This window comes from Balaenoptera musculus, chromosome 9 (assembly GCF_009873245.2).
Source record: "Balaenoptera musculus isolate JJ_BM4_2016_0621 chromosome 9, mBalMus1.pri.v3, whole genome shotgun sequence".
Lineage (NCBI taxonomy): Eukaryota > Metazoa > Chordata > Mammalia > Artiodactyla > Balaenopteridae > Balaenoptera > Balaenoptera musculus.
Window position 1 is genome coordinate 34,827,129 of NC_045793.1, and position 21,476 is coordinate 34,848,604.

General features: G+C 36.7%; 1 long non-coding RNA gene across 1 annotated transcript in view; it reads left to right on the plus strand.

Moving 5' to 3' along the window:
• LOC118900963 overlaps positions 1-17,897 on the plus strand; it is an 88,175-nt gene extending 70,278 nt beyond the window's left edge. Inside the window, exon 3 of the long non-coding RNA XR_005021259.1 lies at positions 17,331-17,897. This is a non-coding gene — a long non-coding RNA (uncharacterized LOC118900963). The remainder of the gene's footprint in view (positions 1-17,330) is intronic.
• Positions 17,898-21,476: the final 3,579 nt, after the last annotated feature.

Sequence of the window (21,476 nt, forward strand, 5' to 3'; positions counted from 1 at the left end):
GCTGATCAAAACGTTGCTTGACATAACCGAGGCTGGATTGACTTAGGACAGCGAGACCGTTTATTTGTGAGAACTTCCAGCACTATAACTTGTTTGCTCTGCGTCAGTCCCAGATCCCCACCCCTCCTCCATGAGCCTGACAACAAACATTTCCTGCCTGCTCTTTTCCTGTTATTGCAATTATTTAAAGCAGTTTGTTAAGTTTCAAGACACTTCCCCACTCCTCCACCATCCTGCGCTTACCCCCCACCCTCACCCCACACTATCACCCCAGCCCCGCCCACAAAGCAGTTTTTAACAAGTCCCTCCTTCCCTCCCCAGCCACTGGCCTCAGCATATCAGAGCTTTGTTCCTCCATTCCTTCCCTGAAACGATTCTGGCTAACACTAGGCGTTTCCGCCTGCTGCAATAGTCCCTCCTAATAAAGTCATTCCTTACTGAAAATAGAAAAGTAAACAAATAAAATCATTTACTACTTACACATTTAATTGAATACCAGTTTTGACTTATAATAAATATTGAAATGAAGTCTTAAAGGTACTAGATGATGGAAGCTTTAAAAACATCTTTGTTAATGGTGGATTCTTTCTCAAAAAGAAGAATAGTGCTTATTTTTAAAAGCCTTGCTATGACCTTTACTTAGTATGAATTAGGTGACTTGGGAAAAACTAGTTCTCTGATAACTGCACTTACTTGGAAATTGTTCAAATGAAGTTAAATTATAAAATGATTATTTTTAAAGGCAATGAAAAAAGCCTTTTAGAGGCTTTTCTACACCCAGATGTCTACAAATTGCTTGTATGTAATATCCAGTTTTAAAGCTCTGAATGAATATGGATGGAGGGCAGTGTGCAAACTGCCCAGATCTCATATTATCTTAATGACTCAGAGCAGCAATTCTCAACCACCTCACTGTCCTGTACTTTCTGAAACACCACTTTGATGTTCACCATTCTCCATATAGAGACAAGGGACCCTACACAAGAAATTTCAGCATAGACATTCTTTTGACTAATACCCACCACTGAAATGACTGTATTTTTAACTTAAGAACAAAATGATGGGTAGTTTTGGTGATGGGGTCAAAGAAACACCGTTATTTTTCTTAGACCAGTGGTTCTCAACTCATGCTGCATATTAATATCACCTGGGAAGCTTTAAAACATGCCAATCTCCAAGTCTCACTCCAGGCCAATTAAGTCAGTCCGTGCGTGGGCTTTGGAATTGATGTTTTTAAGCCAGAGTGATACTAACGGGCAATCAGAGTTGAGATGCATTTATTTAAACCAATAGTTCTCACCTGGGTCAGGGTGCACATTGTAATCACTAAACAGTATCTTCCAGAACGCCCGGGATGTGGGGCGGGAGTGTCGGGGACAGTATTTTCAACAGTCCCTGCAGATTGTATTGCCATTCTTGTTTATCCAAAGTAGAATCTGAATGATCTATCTATGTGTATTTTTATAGAACTCACCACATGATTCTGATGTGCCCTTCACTCACATTTGAGAATCACATACTTGGGTTATTTGTCCAAGCACATATGTATTAATAGAGTCAAAGCAGCAAATTAAGTGGTTCTAAGAGCTGCAGTTGTATCTGGCAGACTAATCCTGAACTCAGCATTTCTGAAATGTGCCAGGGGATACCCCAAAATTCTTATTCATAACTGGGAGATGTGCTACACTAACATGTTTCTCAAGGTGTTTTCTTTAGAACAAAATCTTGTGGAGGGATAATGGTTATGTCTTTCCCGAAAAAAATACATGTTTGGAGGGGCGGGGGCAGTTCTTTGATCTAATAAGATTGGGAGATGTGGTTTCAAGCAGTACTAAATAGATTTCTTTAAAGCATAATTTATGAGAGCCTTGAATATACTGCTATACACTGGGAATTTTCTAGAGCGGTACTCCTCAAACTTAATGTACATACAAACCTATCTGGTGGCACAGTAGAAAGAATACTTGTTAGGAATCTTGCCACTGCTAATAATTAGTCAAAACAGAAAAGAAAGGGTCATGAAAGAAACTAGTATTTCTTGATTGACTACCATTAAATAATTTAATGTGGTTAACACATCTATGAGATAGGTGATGTTTTCCTATTTTACAGGTGAGGAAAGTAAGGTTGAAAGAGATGAAATAAGTTGCCCCAAATCATAGAATTATTAAACTCAAGCTATGATTCTGAATCCAGGTTCATCTTATTTCCAAACCTGTGCTCCTTTCACCAAATCTTCTTTTATCCCTTCCCCTTCTTTTTTTAAATAAGGTATACTTTTCATATGGTAAAATGAATAAATCCTAAGTGTATAGCTTGGAAATTTTTAATATATGTTTATACTCAAGTAACCATCACTCAGAGCAAATTAGTATATTTCCATTCCCCAGAAAATTTCTTCATACTCCTTCCCAGATAATGATCCCCCCTCCCAGAGGAAGCTCTATCCTGATTTCTATCACCATTGGTTAGTTTTTGCCTATTCTTGGACTTCATACAAATGGAAATGTACTTTTATGTACTCATTTATGTCTGTCTTCTTTCACTAAATGCAATTGTTTTGAGATTCATCCATATCGTTGTGTGTATATGTGGTTTGTTAATTCTTTCTCCTATTGGTAGACATTTACACTGTTGCCAGTTTTTTGCCTATGCTGAATAGAGTCTCTATGAATATTCTTGTACAATTTTTTTAAGATATAAACACTCATTCCTTTGGGAGGTCTACATAGCAATGGAGTTGCTATATCATAGAGTAGGCATGTATCAAACTTTATTAAATCCTCTCAAGCAGCAAAAGTAGTGGTGCCATTTTACAAAGTCTTTGTACCATCAGCAATGAATCGCAGCTCCAATTATTCTACTTTTTGCCTCCTTTTATTTCTTGACTGTCCATTTCTTCCTAGATATGCAAAATCAAGAGAAAGGAAAGTGTAACCCTTCTAAAAGACTATCTTGGAATAGTGTACAAAATTAATGGAAAAAAAATTCCCTTGATAACTGGATTGCGGGCCCACCCTACCCAATTTTAATAGGGTGATCTTTCAAACAGTGAAATGACCATCATAGAACCCAGAATAAGGGCCGAACACGGCTATTGATAAGGAAAAGACAAAAAGGAATATGAACAGACAAGATGCCTTAGAAGGAAAAGGAGGAATAAGCAGGGGAAAGCAGGACGCATCAAAGACAAATGCAAATGTGGATAGAACAATAAAGGCAGGTTGCAAGGTGACTGGGATCCAGAATAGGTGAATGCCTGAAAGCCTCGATTGGCAGGGCAGACACTGAACAAAGAAAGAGTGGCAGCCAGGGGGCAGTCAGGAATTGCCTACTCTGAATGGGTTCTGTTTAAAAATCATCATGAAATCATACTTTTATATAAGTTTTTCCTAAGAAGAATCACATTTCCCTCCCTCACTTACTAAGAGACTAATGTGATTTTAGCCCTCACTTTTGTTCATCAATCACCCTCTTTCATTCATCAACCTGGTTTGGTGCAGGTGCATAATTTACTCGGTCCTTTTCCCCTATGTGTGCTGAACTCAGATGCAGCCTCATTTTGGTTTTGCCTCCTGCAGTGTTACCTCAGTGCTGTGGCGTCTCTTTATGTAACATGCTTCTGTTTCTAGGCCAAACATTCAACAACTTCCCTCAGTCAATTCCAAGAGCTCAGCGGTATCATCTAAATTTGGAGCTCTAAACCAGTCTCCCCAGGCTAAAATTAATCACAAATCCCCAAAAAAGCATTTTAAAGACACTCACAGCTTGAGCCTAAAAGTAGCTCTTTGAATGACTAAAAAATAAATAATACTCAGCTGTACTTATTGATTCCTATTCTTGTCTATTGGCTCAATTTGGTCATGGATATTGGTATGGTAAGGCCATTCAAGATGGCTGTTCTCTTGCTCTCTGTCCATCCCCTGCTCAACCAGGACCTGCTTCACGCACATGACTATCCAATTCTCTTAATTACAGGGCTTAATCAGAACTGCTTTCCTGCTTGCCCCCGCCCAGTCGCTGGTTTCCCCGGTAACTTATGAGCCAACCTGAAGTCAATTCCCCCTATAAATGGTAGGCTTCTTCTCCTTCAGGTGGCAAGATTTTTCCTGTGTCCTGCCTGCTGTCTGCCAAACACCGTCGCTCCAGGACTTCTGACTTGTAAGATTCCCTATCCAACAAGTCCTTGATGTCCCTGTCACTGCTTCTGGGCTCTTCCTTTGGTCTTGCTGCTGGGCAATTACAAGCCTGCAGGCCTGAGGGGTGCAGCCCAACAATGTTATTTTACACTTGTGGAAAGTTTGCTGTATATGGTGATATTGAATTTAGACCCAGCTTGCTATGCTCAGCTCTCCCATTTGCCCAAGGAATTCTTAAAAACCCATTTATGAGACTAGAGCCTAATGGGCAACAACTGTACTAAACTTTTTCTAGCCACCACCAGGTTAGAAGTGATTATTCACATAAGAGTACGTAGAAAGAAGATAGGCCTTGCCGTCTGAATATCCTTCTTAGAGTACTTAGCATTTGGAGATGCATGACCAAAAAATACAAATGATTGGCCAATAGCAGGGTAATTTATTTAATCTGTTCATCTCTCTTATGTTTTATGCATTGCTGAGTAGCAAACTTAAGATGGACATGTGAAATACATGAAGCATTATAAACCAATGGCCCAGAGCATATATCATTGTTTAGTTCTGGGTTGCTATCCATATCAGGTAATTAACATTTTTTCAAAGGACAGATTTTTGAAAAGCATGTTTTAAATCAGAAGCCTATCTTGCTCAAAGCTGCTAAATTTTTGACTTATTTTCATTAAAAGTTATACAGGGTTTCTGTCTCTTTAGATATTACATAATTGTTTAAAATTAACCCAATCAGAACAGAATGCAGGTGATAGGTTTTACTGGTTCTGTGGAGATTAAAATAAGAATTTTACCAACTGTTTTTTTTTTCTTTCGTCAAATATCAACCAAGGGTAAATAAAACAGGAAATAACGTAGGAAAGCTATATGTGGCATATAAATGTATGACAAAGGATATCAACAAAATTTTGGAAAAGTCATCTAAATTTTTTATAGTTCTAAAAAATATCCAACTATTCTAAAAGGAAAAATAAAAACAATATAAAGACAGTAATGGAGAAAGCAGCACCTGCTTTTTGACATAAGAACAATCCCCATAGTTTCATAAAATATACACTGGAGTCGCAGTCCTCACATTCTATGTATTTTAGTTTTATATTTAAAAACTCACTTATATAAGAACTAAGAAAAGATCAATTATCACCCACTGCATAATACCTTTAAAATTCTACAATACATCTTTACCTTTTCACTTTTGCATTGTACGTCCACTTGTTACAATTTATGACTACCGATTAATATATGATGCAAGAAATGCACATACTGTCAAAATCGCTGACTTTATAACTTTTTTCTCTACAATTTTCTATTTGAAATAAGTGAATCAAAGACCTTTTTTCTTTTTTATCCTATTGTTTTTTCTCTAAAAGCCACTCGGCTCTTAATGAAAAGAAATAGTAAGTAGTAGTTGTAAAATAATCTGTCAATCAATCAGGCACTTACACTTTGGGCAGACCACTCATGGAGCTTTAGAAAAGATTTTTTAAAAACACAAAGGAAAATCACAATTAAATGTGGATTGGAAAATTCCATTTTATATTGATTTTATTACTAGAATTTGGAAAGAAGCCTTGTGACTATATTAAGCTAATGTTGTAATGGGTGAAATGAAAGAGACAATTTAGAACATTGGCCAGTTGATCATGGAAAAATTGTTCCCCTGAGCCCTTCATTCAAGTACCTGGGAGAAGGAGAGCATCCCCTTCTACTTAATTGGTCCCTGTAAATCTCTTGGTTAGTTTTTGGTGTTTTACTATATTGTCTATAATGGGGAAGATGAGATGAGGGAGTCAAATCCCCAGGAATGAAATAGAAGGTGCTATGCTACCTGCCTTCTTTCGTGAAGCTAATTGCAAATAATAAAGACTTGGGTAAAGATTTTAGATCATCTGGTATGTACCATAAAATATTTCAAAATTCTATCCTGCTTTTCCTTTTTAAGATAAAGTTTGTGGATATAAGTAAACTTTCAGGTTTTTCAAGAAATTTCTTAGGGAGGCTACTCTACCTTCTAACAGCATGGTCTCTAAAATTGTGTGCATCAAATAACATCCTCAAACATTGCATTTTTATCTAACCACCAGAAATATTTGCCCAAATAATTTGTGTTTGCAAATTTAGAGCCTGGGTTAAGACCATTTGCAAAAATTTGCCGTGGAAATGTCAAGTACACAGAGCCTTTATATAGCATCATAAATATTAAAAGGTAGAAAACCTAGATCATTAAGTTCCAGAGAAGTAATACACCATATCTACCCATTTGACACTCAGAAGAACAAGAAGCTTCAAATCTTTGGGGGAGGGAGTCCTTAGAGCTTCAACTTTAAAATTCCCCACCTTAAGCACAATTTATAACACACTGTCACACATTCTTGGGTTCAAAGATAAATCAAGTGCATTTTTTTCTTTTTAAAAATGGATATTTTGTTTTCCATTGGCCTGTTTCCATGTTTAATTGGACACAGCCTGAAAGGGAGGCTGATCTCCAGGGGTCCCTCGTTTTGGCCTGTGAGGAATGGGTGTGATAAGTGTTTACAGTACAGTTCTGACTCCAGCAAGTCCAAATGGCCATTGCTTCCTATTACCTATTTTAAAAATATACAGTTGAGAGGTAAAACATGGATAGTCTGAGGTGCTGGAAAAGGAGAAAACTGGGTTTCATGACATTTTTGCAGCAAACAGGATTCAGAACATAATGGTTAACAGCGACTAACCCATAAGATTCTAGATGAGACTCAAATTCTAGATTCTATATGAGAAGGAGCAGTTTTGTTGAACAATTTCAGAAAGAAAAATCCCATAGGCCCCTTTTTTACTTAAGGGTAAATTTTAAAAATAATGAGATAGTATTCCTAATAGCATGCCTTAGAGTTAACAAAATGTTTTCCCACAAACTATCTAATTTGATCTTTATAACATAGTGGATGGTTTGCTTTATTATTCTTATTTGCACATTGAGAACACTGGAAGCCAAAGAACTAAAGTATTTCACAAAATACTATGCCATTAATAAGTTTCATGTTCATTATTCTAACACATGAGATTTAATTCCAAAGTTTAGGACGGACTAAGTACCTAAAACTATTTTAATTTATTTTATTTATGAAAACTGTCTCCAAGTATATTGGAAACTATTGGAATCTCACAAGCTTGTGTAAAAGGGAAGTTTATATTTTTAGACTTTAATGTTTCTGACCAAATAAACAGTGATACAGCTTTTTAGATTTTGACTTTATTTTTCTAATCACTTTTACTTATGCAATGTTTTATATTTTGATGTGACCACAAGGTGGGGGGAGTTCACTGTGTGAACTTAAATTTCTCCATCAGTTATTTTCTATGGGTTCTTAACAATGGAATGGGGCTATTATTCTTCAACTTGAGAATTTAAAACTTGTTGGTGTGGTATTATTTGGGCCACGTTATGACCTGGGCATAAAATATGCCATTCCTGGTGTACTAGGTTGCGTGACATTATCTGAATGCAATTCAAGACTAAGAAATAGATGGAGGGATAATTGTTCAAAGATGGCTTTGCACTTAATTCCTTCTGGGACTATTAGGGTCAAACTCTCTGATCTACTGATCTGACTCTCTGATTCTGATCACTGGCCTGACCGTAAGCTTGGCTGCAATGTCCTATCACATCTTAATTTAAAAAATAAAAATAAAAAGATTTGGGAATTTAAGGAGGGAATGAGTCCAGGATTCCACCTTTCATCCTATACCTCTGTATTAGTTTTCTAGGGCTGTCATAATGAAGCACCACAGACTGGGTAGCTTGAACAACAAATTTATTTTCTCATAATACTGGAGGCTAGAAATCTGAGATAAGGTGCCAGCAAGGTTGGGGTTTTTTTGAGGCTTTTTCCCTTTGCTTGCAGATTAATGTCTTCTCCCCATGTGTGTTGGTGTTCTAATCCCCTCTTCTTATAAGTACACCAGTCCTATGGATTAGGGCCCACCCTCTGAAGACCCCATCTCTAAATCCAGTCATGTTGTGAGATACTGGGGGTTAGGACTTCAGCATATGAATTTTGAGAGGACATGATTAGCCCATAACAACCTCTCACTTCTTCACCATCACTTCCTGTGAAGGAAGAGTTGCTTACCTGGTTGCTTAGCTCTGACACTGATGAAACCACTTTGTTAGGTGTCATCAGAGGGTGGTAGGAGGCCATGCTTGTGGGTGTGGTTCTTCAACATCTTCTCTACTTTCTCTCTTGTACTCACACCAACAAAGTGGCATGACCCTAAAGTGCTTCTTTTTCTGATGCCTTCTGCGTGGTAGGAGAAGAAAAGGACAAAGAAAGAAAATAAGATTATAATGTTCCACGTTGCCAACAAAAATCACAAAATCTAAGCTTTTTTTTTTTTTAATTTTATTTATTTATTTATTTATTTATTTATGGCTGTGTTGGGTCTTCGTTTCTGTGCGAGGGCTTTCTCTAGTTGCGGCAAGTGGGGCCACTCCTCATGGGGGCCTCTCATTATCGCGGCCTCTGGTGTTGCGGAGCACGGGCTCCAGACGCGCAGGCTCAGTAATTGTGGCTCACGGGCCCAGTTGCTCCGCAGCATGTGGGATCTTCCCAGACCAGGGCTCGAACCCGTGTCCCCTGCATTGGCAGGCAGATTCTCAACCACTGCGCCACGAGGGAAGCCCCACAAAATCTAAGCTTTTGTTAAAAATATGTCCAAAAAAAAAAAAAAAAAAAAAAAAAAGAATAAACCTCTCGGCTCCACGTACCCCCTCTAGCTTCTGTGATGGCTCTCCCTGTCACGTCCCAGACACAATCGGAAGTCTCCAGTTTTTTTACCTCTCTTCGTTCTTCCTCGTACTGCATCTGGTTCCCTCTTCCGTCAGTTCAATGACACTGTTCTCTTGAAGGTCACCACAGAGTTCCCTAAAACCACATCTGACCCACAATCTTCTTATCTTCCTCATTGAACTTCACACTGCAGTCTTTTCCTTCTCCAATCCATTCTCAAATCCACTTTGTAGCTCCATATAGTTTTGAGATTTCTGTAACTTCCTGGTGGGTTTTTTAAAATTATTATGTGTTGATATTTTATGTTGTCTTTTTCCTTAAATTCTACTTTGCCAGATGTCAAAATGACTAAACCAGTTTATTTCGCTATTGTTTGGCTGGCATATATTTCCCCAAGACTTTAATATAAATTGTTCTCTATGGTTTTGTTTAACATTCCTTTGAAGATAATCCTTCTTTTTTCTCTAGGTGATTTTTTATGTGCCATTAGCTTCTGCCATTTCACTATGATGAATTATAATTTGTATTTTTTTCAATTTACTCTCCTTGGAATTTGTTGGGCTATCTGCTTCCCTAAGTTGGTATCAATATAAATATATATACACATATTTGTATATATATATTTGAGTATATATATATATAACATATATATGCCAATATATAAACCTATATATTTCTCACTTCATCCTTCGTGTCTCTCAACCACTCTTTAATGTCTTCTACTTCTGTCTCTCTCTGCCACATTCTGGGTAATTTCTTCATCTGTATCTTCCATTTGCTAATTTTCTTTTTATCCATCTATTCCTAAAATGCTGTTATTCCTGCCCATTAATTTTTTCATTCAAATAATTGTATTTTTTCCTCTTTAGAAGTTCTATTCATTTCTTTGCCAGATAATTTTCTTTTTTCTGGATTTCAGCCATGTGTCTAATACCTTTTATATATGCTTGTACTTTGTTTTCTGGTTACTCCTATTTCTGAAGGCTTGGAATTTTATTTAGCTGCCTCTTTGTTTCTGTTCTAATTTGCTCATGGTATCTTATTTCCTTGTTTGTTTCATAGATTTTTACTGTAAGCTTATTTTTTTTTAATTGAAGTATAGTTGATTTACAATATTGTGTTTTAGGTGTACAGCAAAGTGATTCATATACACATATATATTTAAGATTATTTTCCATTACAGGTTATTACAAGATATTGAATATTATTCCCTGTGTTACACAGTAAATCCTTATTGCTTATCTATTTTACATATGGTAGTTTGTATCTGTTAATCCCATACTCCTAATTTATCCCCTAAGTTTGTTTTCTGTCTGTGAGTCTGTTTCTGTTTTGTATATAGATTCATTTGTATTATTTTTTAGATTCCACATATAAGTAATAACATACAGTATTTGTCTTTCTCTGTCTGACTTACTTCACTTAGTATGATATTCTCCAGGTCCATTCACGTTGTTGCAAATGGCAATATTTCATTCTTTTTTATGGCTAAGTAATGATATATATATACACACCACATCTTCTTAAACCAATTATCTATTGATGGGTATTTGGGTTGTTTCCATGTCTTGGCTATTGTAGATAGAGCTGCTATGAACATTGGGGCGCACGTACTGATATCTTTTCGAATTAGAGTTTTTGTCTTTTCTGGATATATGCCCAGGAGTGGGATTTCTGGAGCTCTATGTTTACCTTTTTAAGGAACCTTCATACTGTTCTCCATAGCGGCTATACCAATTTACATTCCAACCAAAAGTGTAGGAGGGTTCCCTTTCCTCCACACCCTCTCCAGCATTTATTATTTGTAGACTTTTTGATGATAGCCATTCTGACTGGTGTGAGGTGATACCTTATTGTAGTTTCGATTTGCATTTCTCTAATAATTAGTGATGTTGAACACTTTTTAATGTGCCTGTTGGCCCTCTGTATGTCTTCTTTGGAGAAATGTCTGTTTAAGTCTTCTGCCCATTTTTTGATTGGGTTGTTTGTTTTCTGACATTGAGCTATATGAGCTGCTTGTATATTTTGGAAATTAAATCATTGTCGGTCGCATCATTTGCAAATATTTTCTCCCATTCTGTAGGTTGTCTCTTTGTTGATGGTTTCCTTTGTGCAAAAGTTTTTAAGTTTGATTAGGTCCCATTTGTTTGTTTTTGCTTTTATTTCTTTTGCCTTGGGAGATCTAAGAAAATATTGCTACAATTTATGTCTGAAAATGTTTTGCCTATGTTTTCTCCTAGGAGTCTTATGGTGTCATGTCTTATATTTAGGTCTTTAAACCATATTGAGGTTATTTTTGTATGTGGTGTGAGAGAGTGTTCTAATTTTATTGATTTACGTGAGGCTGTCCAGCTTTCCTAGCACCACTTGCTGAAGAGACTGTCTTTTCTCCATTTTATACTCTTGTCTCCTTTGTCATAGATTAATTGACCGAAGGTGTATGGGTTTATTTCTGAGCTCTCTATTCTGTTCCAGATGTCTGTTTTTGTGCCAATACCATGCTGTTTGATTACTGTAGCTTTGTAGTATTGTCTAAAGTCTGGGAAGGTTATACCTACAGATTTGCTCTTTTTCCTCAGGATTGCTTTGGCAATTTTCGGTCTTTTGTGGTTCCATATAAATCTTAGGATTACTGGTTCTAGTTCCATAAAAAAAGTCATGGATATTTTTACAGGGCTCACATTAAAGACTTTAGCTTACTTTTCTTTTCTTTTCTTTTTTTTTATTCAAACAGAAAGTCACAAAAATTATAATCATCCTCATCAGTTCACTCAGTCCCATGTAATTAATTTTTTTTTCATCTTGATCTTTTGTTAGCACTTTTATGAATTCATCAGTTTTCCATTAGAGTTCTGAAAATGCTTATTCATTCAGTTCAGCAGTACAGTCAGTTACCAGAAACCTGTACTTGTCAGAGTCTTTTCCATGTAGCTTACTTTTCTTGTAACTTTTATCTGTGGTGATTCAATAAGAATGGAGATAGAAATCGATTTTTCCAGAAAAAATTGAACTTGCTCTTGATAGCCATCTGAGGGCACCATCAGTCCAGGACCACTTTTTTTTTTTTTAATTTTTCTTTTTTATTTATTATTTATTTATTATTATTATTATTATTTTTTATTTTTGGCTGTGTTGGGTCTTTGCTTCTGTGCGAGGGCCCTCTCCAGTTGCGGCGAGCGGGGGCCACTCCCCATCGCGGTGCGCGGGCCTCTCACCATCGCGGCCTCTCCTGTTGCGGAGCAGAGGCTCCAGACGCTCAGGCTCAGCAGTCGTGGCCCACGGGCCCAGCTGCTCTGCTGCACGTGGGATCTTCCCAGACCAGGGCTCGAACCCACGTCCCCCGCACTGGCAGGCAGAATCCCAACCACTGCGCCACCAGGGAAGCCCCCAGGACCACTTTTTAACTCTGGAATACCTATTAGTTATTTATTGGAGGCTCTTGATTATCCTTCATGTCTTGCAATATTTTTTCCTCTCTCTTCTCTAAAAATATCTTTTCTTCTTTTTCTCTGGGTGTTATTCTGAGTTAACCCCTCAGAAACCTTTTGTTTCACCTATTTTTTTTCCTCTGAGTTCAATCTGGAGTTTATTCTAGGTATAGACTTTTGTATTTTCATAACTCTTTTTCATGTAAAATTTAAGGTTTGTTCTTTTTGTATCCTTATGCTAATTATTTTTGTATGGACATCATGAGATTTTTAGCATCCTCAACTTATTTTAAAAAAACACTTTTTCCATACTATTCTAGTCATTATTTTAATCTCAGTGAATTGACTTCTGGTAGTATACTTTTGGGTATCTTTTTAATGTGTACTCTCTTCCTTTCTTCCTCTTCTCTCTCTTTCATCTTTTCTTCCTCCTCCCTCCCCCCTCCCTCCCCCTTCTCCCTCCCTTCCCTCCTCCTTCTCCTCCTTCTCTCTTGCTCACTCTTGCTCTCACTCTCACTTTCTTGCTCTTGCTTTCACTCTCACAATTTCTCTCCTCACCCCTATCTAATGGTTTTTCATTTCCTGTGATACCAAATCCTGAAATGCCTTCTGCACCAAGGTTCTGTTGGGGTTCTTGCATTCCAGTCCCCAATTTTTTCCAGTTTTCTTGTGATACTGTGTATATTTTCAGCTGCCTCTCTAAGCTTGAAGTTGTATATAAAGCACAGTTCCAGTCTCTGTATCATCAACATCTTGGAATCCACAATATCCTCTGTTTTCAAGAAATCTTCCTACCAAATGTGAAGCATTTTAATCCCAGTTCCCTGCATAAGCTGAATCCCAGCTACCTTTGCTTTCTCTGGAATTTGACTTCAGTGGGTTAATTGCTTCTGCCTACTCTGCTTTGTTTGTGTGGTCAGTTGGGAAGAGTATCTTATTTCTGTGCAAGGTTGAATCTTTATTTTTTTTTTTAACTTTATATATCATCTTTATCTGGCTGGAACCATGTGGTTACCCAAAAGCATGAACTTACAGAATCATCTTGTCTGGAAGTCCAAACTGTTTCCTATATTGCTATTTCTTATTTTTCTAAAACATAATTTTGACCATTTTACTCTTTCCTAAAATAATTTATTGAACTCTCAGAAGTATTAACCTAGTAGAATACTGAAGTCTCTGGTTCAGAAATTTTAAACTAAGTGAAATTTTTTATTTTTTAAAAAAGTATTGAGACTTCCCTGGTGGCGCAGTGGTTAACAATCTGCCTGCCAATGCAGGGGACATGGGTTTGAGCCCTGGTCCAGGAAGATCCCACATGCCGTGGAGCAGCTAAGCCCGTGTGCCACAACTATTGAGCCTGCACTCTAGAGCCCACGAGCCACAACTACTGAGCCTGCGAGCCACAACTACTGAAGCCCGTGCACCTAGAGCCCACACTCCCCAAGAGAAGCCACCGCAATGAGAAGCCCATGTGCCACAATGAAGAGTAGCCCCACTTGCTGCAGCTAGAGAAAGCCCACGTGCAGCAACAAAGACCCAACACAGCCAAAAATAAATAAATAAATAAATTTAAAAAAAAATTATTTGACTCCTTGGTTAATGACAAATTTTCATGGTGAAATCTCAGAATTATAGCTCTTTAGATGCACTCTTCTTACCTTCTTTTAAAGGGCACATGTCCAATTTAACCAGCAGTAACCCATTTAAGATGTTCCCATGAGAAGTAGCCTGAAAAAAATATTTTCTTGACTAGATTTTCATATGGAAAGAGAGCATAGGTAGTAATTTATGAATCAAACTTGAAAACAATATCTAACCTCAAGTAAATTTGATTTGAATGCAGAAAGTTGATGCCTCCATTATATACAAATTTACCAGTTTGAAATGTCTTTAATTATAACATTAGCTGGTCTTTGCAGGATATCTTAATACGTTTAAAGAAGTTGAGTTATATCAGTTTCCCATTGCTGCTGTGTCAATTTATCACACACTTAGTGGCTTAAAGAAAACAAATTTATTATATAGTTGGGGAAGTCAGAAGTCTGAAATGGGTATCACTGGGCTAAAATATAGATGTCAGCAGGGTGCATTCCTTCTGGAGGCTATAAGGAAGATCCATTATCGTCCCTTTTCCAGATTCCAGAGGTCACCACATTCCTTAGCTTCTGGCCCCTTTCTCCATCTTCAAAGCCAGCAGCATAGCATCATCAAGTCTTTCTCTGACTCTGGTCCCTTTTCTGACTTCTTCATGTTTTCAGAACCTCAGTATTTCCAAAGGCTCCACTCAGATAATCCAGGACAATCTCCCTTTTTAGAGGTCAGTTGATTAAAAACCTTAATTCCATTCATAATCTTAATTCATCTTTGCCTTGTAACCTAAAATAGTCACAGGTTCTATAGATTAGGATGTAGGCATTTTTGAGGGAAAATTATTCTACCTATCACAGGAATATTTAAGAAATGTACAAACTCTATTCCAGGAAAAGTTTACAGTTAACACTGGTCAGTTTGTTTTCTCTGTTTTTATCTTATTTTAATATTTTATTTTATGCCATAAAAAGTGCTTCTGATCTTAAAGATCCTGATACCTACAACTTGGAAGTGTGAGGTATTACTCATGGCATTTGCAGATTAGACACTGTTCAATTCTACTTCATCTGCTATGCTCTATCTGGTAAGGTTGGAATTTACTCAATCATAAAATATTAGGTTTACATAGTATTAGAATATCAGTTTCTCAAAGTATTTTCTCATACATGAGTGTAATTAATATGAATATTTTCACTTTTCTGAATGTTAATCTTAAATAAAAATTAATATTTCAATATTTTCTATTTCACTTTCTGCATTCTTATATTCTTATATTTTTTAACTTGAAGTTAAACATTTTCTTTTTAATATTAAGCATGCCATCAGTCTTAAAAACAGCCTCAACTATTTTTAAAAAAATCTTATTTTCTGAAGTCTTAAGGCCTACATTTCTCATAAAAAATTTTTTGTATAGGTGTTAAAAAATGATTAAAGAAGGCAATTTAGGTGATACAAACAAACTTTATATATGAAGCAGATAGTCACCTTTTGGGAGACTGCAAAACGGGGCAGAAGGAAAGAAGTTTTTATAGCATAGGTAATAAAGAATGAGGAAGAGATAAATAGAAAATATCTGATTGGCTGGGGTCACATAGTTAACATTGTTTGGGGTGAGAAGGCCCAGAGTTGGCTTCGCATTTGGGGATTGGCTGACTGAATATACTGCATTTCTGATCAAGTGGAGCATTTACAGGGACATGAAAGTTATCTTTCAGTTGGTTGATGTGGCACCCTGAGCAAAAGCAGCTCCATCTTGGGCTTAGAAATTTTTTCCAACAATATTTATTTTTCTATTACAATGGACTTTTTGTTTAAAGCTAACAAGTCATTGGAATCATCAATGAAACACAATGATCCAAAAAAGTCTATCATTATTTAGATGATAATTTTCTGAATTTTTCTTATTTTCTTCAAACTAAATGTCTTACTTTCTTCAAACTAAATGTCTTATTTTCATGGAAAAGTTATAAAATATAGCAACAGTACTAAGCAAACTATTTCAGAATGTTGTCACATACATACATTTTACACAGAAAATAATTCAAAAATTTTAAAGTATCTACAACCACATAATAAGAAATGTATAATCTCATTAACTATTCCTCTGAAAACAACCTAAAATACTGGATATTTTGAGAAGTTGTCTTGGCTGTTTTAGTGAGCTGGCATGGAAAATAACTTTGTTAAATGCTATATTTAATGTGCCAATCTTGCAGCATTATGTTTGTTGTTCAGAAAAAGATAACAGCGCCCACTATCACCACTTTTATTCAGGAGATAGGAGTATTTGAAAAAGCTAAGAATTAAGCAGTCTTTCACAAACCTAATAAAGACACAAAATCCAAACACAAAAAATGAGAATGCTTTGAGGGATACACACCAGATGTGGTTTCTAAGCAAAATAATTTAAAATATGGAAAGAAAGGTAGTTTTCAGGAAATGTTAATTAATTATACTGAACCAAGCTGAATTAGAAAATCAGACAAGACCAACAGATTCTTAGACAGTGTTTTATATGTTATCTTTTCTGTTAAAAGTATTTTTCCCCATTCTTTGACTCTCAAACTTGAATTATTTTGTAATCATTTACTTCTCAGTTGGCTGGAAACATTCTCCCACCCCCGTCTGAGGAAGGATATTTTTTTCTAAGCTTCTGTATGCTCATTTGATATGATGCTCCATTTTTCTTCTGCTTGTATATTGCAGATGTTAATCACTGTGAGTTTCTGTTTGCTTGCTTTCTTCCTAGATATCTACAGAAGATTTTTTTTTTTAATCTTTTAAACTTTTCACTTGGTATCCCAGCATTATCTTTTAAATTTTTTCATGTTTTTAAATTTTATTAGTAAAATGTTTTAACCTAGAGGAAAGTCGCAAGAATACAATAAACAACCCTATACCTTTCACCTAAATTCATCAATTGATATATTGCCATATTTGCATGTTCTTTCTCTCAGTTGTTTATTTTTTGCTGAACCATTTGAAAGTTACAGACATCATGACCTTTCACTCCTAAATATGTCAGAATATATCTACTAAGATCAAGGACTTCTCACATACCCATAATACAATTATCAAATGCAGACAATTTAACATTGATACAAAAATATTATCTAATATTTGTTTCAAATGCTAATTTTAAAAAATGTCCTTTATAACTTTTCTAATTCAATATCCAATCCGGGTTCACGCCATGCATTTAACTATCCTGTTTAATAAAGGTTTTTCTCGTTCCCAGTGAACTCTCTTGATTCAGAGAGTCTGTTTTGTTGGTTTACTGATATCGAAGATCCCTATTATATAAATATTGAATCATCTAGATCTGTTCTCTGTAGCTCTAATATTTCTCTCCTTCCCCTTCCCTGTTTCCCGCTCCTTTTTTTGGTTACTTTAAGGGCCCACCAGAGAGGTGATGGTGGGCAAGAGTGGTCTTCAGAACTGCAAGGGAGCTCACTGACTCCTGCAGACCCACCAGCCCAACTGCCTGGAAACTGCCATTGTCCAAGATAATCTCCCACTTCGGGCCCCCAATTTCAGTCTCCCAACAACGCGGGATTCCGCCTCCATCCGATCCAGTGATTGCATCCAGTTCTTGGAGCAGCATGGCGTCCACAGCCGTTTCTGCGGTGCCGTTATCAACATAGCACCAGATTATCCACCCAGTCTGAGAATTTAACGCTGCAACTTCGTTTTTCTCTGTGGCTAAAACCAACTTTTTGGATCCAGGGAAAATTCCAAGACGGCAAACCTGAGCTTCCCTAAATACCGCTGTCTCCAAACTTCCCCCCTTGGTCTCTATAGACAGCAGCTGCACGGATACGCAGGGAAGCCCAGAGTCAGAAACCAAAAGCCTACGGGCACAGCCGTGCTGGGAGCCTAGGCCCCGCCCGCTGCCGGCCCAGCATGCACCGCGGCGCAGGCTCGGACTCCGCGGAACCTGAGAGTTGGCACCACACGCAACATTTTTGGTGAGTTGCTCTTAATACTTATTTTCTTGGTTTTCACTTCTTTGTCCATACGAAATTGCTATCTTGGGGTTTTCTTTATCTCATTACTTTGATTTTCTGCTCTATCCCACATGAGGCTCAGTCCTTCCATTATTTAATTGAGCAAATGGTGGTCGGGGGTTTTACAACCTAGCCTTCACAGAACTCGGGTTCTTTGTTTTTTATAACTACATGCTATAGTTTTATAGATGCGGTACTTATCCTCTTGAGATAAAGCATAAGAGTATTTAGTTAATCTCCTATTTTTTTAGAGTAACTTATTTACTTATTTTTTTCCTGAGAGAAGTTTACTCTTGTCTTAAAAGAAATGTCCTCTTTTCTGGCTGCATTTTCTCTACATGTGTTGAGTAATGTTTCTTTGCTTACTTGGTACAAAACCTCACTGTGCTGGCCTTCTGCCTATAATGACCATCTGGTCCAGAGAGAAAACTCATGCTGACTTTCTGCTTGTGTATCCTGATGGAAAGCTTACCCTTATACTATTGTGTTAAAGACTCTTTAATGAAGTTGCCCCGATACACACACGAGTGTCTATGTCTGTGTATATATGTCCTTTTTGAGAAAATATTTACTGTGAGAGAAAAAGGTGTTACATACCTATATTCTTGTAGACATTTTACCTCAAAGACCTTCTCGAGAAATCACTGTGCATATCTACATTGCCTTAGAGTAGTTCATACTTGTTGTGGCCTGATAATTTAATTTCTAGACTTTTGTCTTAAGAAGTTAGTTATATATCCAGGTTTCAATATAAATATTCTTATTATAGTTACATTTGTAATTGTAAAAATAGAAGAAACCTGTCATTAAGTGAAGAGTTACATAGTCAAGTTGTTTTTTTGTTTGTTTTTTACATTGGGATACTCACAAGGTCAAATGAAAACAGCAAGATACAAGAATGTGTATAAAATATAATCCCACTTTGGTTTTATATATTTATGTATGAGGGGGAAAATGTGTTTGGAAGGAAATATATCAAAATGTTAACAGGTTATTTTAAATGCCTGCTTTCCATTTTCCCTGATATTCAGAATTATCTACAAAACCAAGCATTACTTTTATAATCGAAAAGAAATAATAAGTATTATTTTAAATTAAATCTCATTATCCAAAATTGAATTCATCTTCCTTACCAAATGCTCTTCATTTACTGACATCTCTATCACTACGAATGGAATCATTTTTCTGGTTTCCCAGACTTACAGCTATGGATAGTGATTTCTTCCACTCCAGTATATTCCACTTACAGGGCAACACCTCAGCTGTCAATACTATGGCAAAGGCATATATATATATATACTGTTCTTGTGGGAGTTGGGAGTAGGGTGGAGATGTTAGCTGGAAACAATACTGTAATCTTTTATAGGAGCTCTGATTGGCCAGGCCTGTATCTCTCTCTTTTTCCGTGGAGCAATGGTGTAGCTTAACTTGAACCTCATGCATGGAAAATGGGGGAGAGTTGGCACCTCAAAGGAAATTTGTGGTGCTGTTAGCAGAAGGGGAACGTATGTTGGAAAGTAAAAAAAAAAAGCCCACTGTGATGCTTCTACTTATTGTTTGGGGATGTACATGCCAAATACTATCAAAAGCATATCCTTTGTTTGGTCTTATTTTGATCTGTGACCTGGCTTACAGTTGTTTTAGACTGTGTGTTTCCTTAAGGCAAGGATTATGCCATTCATATTTTTATCCCTGGTACTACCTATGTAGTACCTGAATGACACTGAATTGCTTTCATTTGTTAATCATGCCCCCTTTCATGTGATATTTACTTTATTGTCTTCTTAAGCAGTTATTTAAACATTGTATGTTCCAAAGCCTCTACATGTGTTTCCTCATCTTAAGAATTACAGTGCTCAAAGTTTGAACGCTAATGCTTATAGTTTTCATACTGTATAATCCAAATACATTTACTACACCAAAAAAGAAAAAAGAGATCATAAATATGTTTAAGCCTCTTTCATTCAAAAGCTATCCCTCTTTATCAATGAGTAGCAAGTAATAGAGAACCTAATGGGAATACAGTTCCCTTAAGAATTTAATAATCTTTCAGTCTATTTTCTTCTGGTCAATTCCATGTGCTAGTAACTACATCTAAAAATTTTGTCTTGGAAAATATTTCTCAAATTTAATATGCTTATGAATCACTTGGGAATCTTGTTAAAATGCAGATTCCGGTTAAATAGAACTGGGTGGAGCTTGAGATTCTGTAATTCTAATAAAATCCCAGATGATGCCAATGTCGCGGTGGTAGCAAAGAATCTAGGGTTACTTTTACATTTAGCCATTCCAAGAATGGATAACTCAGTGGCTCAAGGACATTATCTAGGAACCAGTTTCTTTCCATCTTTCCACTGTTCGATCTTCAGTTTGTTAGCTTGTAGTCTTAAGCTTGTGTCCTTTATTTTCTGAAGATATTTGCTTTAGATTCAGATGTCACATGCATACAACAGTATTCAGAGGCAAAAAAGGTCTTTTCTTTTTACATATAACTTTTTAGGAGAAGGATTCATTTTCAGGAAGTCCCTAACGTAATTCTCTTAAGTCTCATTAATTAAAATTTCATTACTTGTCCTGGTAAGGAAAACACAATTCCATGACTGGCTTAGAATATTCTAATGTTTTAATATTTTACTTTGAATCTCTGGTGACTGGGTGATGGGCAGTCCTGTTTGCTCTGATGCACAGAGACACCATTTTTCAGTGCAAGAATGGAAAGAAATGGATAGATATTTTACTACAGTCCCACTCAAGGTGCAGAGAGAACATCCTAGTTTATTTGTCTAGTTTTCCACTGCACGTGGAAGGAGAGATGACTTGAGAAACAGATCTACACTGGTAGAGTTGGTAGTGGCTAACAAGTTACTTGGCTTGTCAGGGACTTGGAAAGAAAACGATTTTTAATGGAAAATTGAAAAACTGAAAAAGATTTGGGGGTTGGATATGTGTGATGGCAATTCTGGAAAGGTACAGAGTGTGGCACTATTTGTATTTCGTGTAATGCTCGGCAGAGGTAATCCATTACTGAAGAGGTTCTCAATAGATAACTAGGTAAGATGACCTACTCAGTAGATAACAGTCATCTTTCTTTAGATACTCAGTGCTTGCTCAGTGTATCATGTATACAATGACTATACCATCAGGGATAGAGGCATGGGTTTTCTGCCAAGGCTGATTTGACTACTGCCACTGCTGAGTGTCTAACTTGTTCTGGTTAGGAATTTGTCTTCAGTGTCTGCAGTGCTTCCACAAGCAGCATCATTCATGAATTTGTAGAATGACTTATCAGCTATCATTTTCTTCCATATATATCTTGTCTGACTAGGGCCACATTTCTTGACAGTGGGCCCACAACGTCAGAACTCACTAGTTTTTACCACATGCCTCATCCAGAAGTAGCTGGCTTGACAAAACATTGAAATGGCCTTCTAAAGCCTCAGCTATAGTGCAAACAAGGAGAAAACACCTTGTGAGAGGGGGGTGATATTCCTATGGGATAAGATGTATTTCTTAAATCAGTAGTCAATGCCAGTG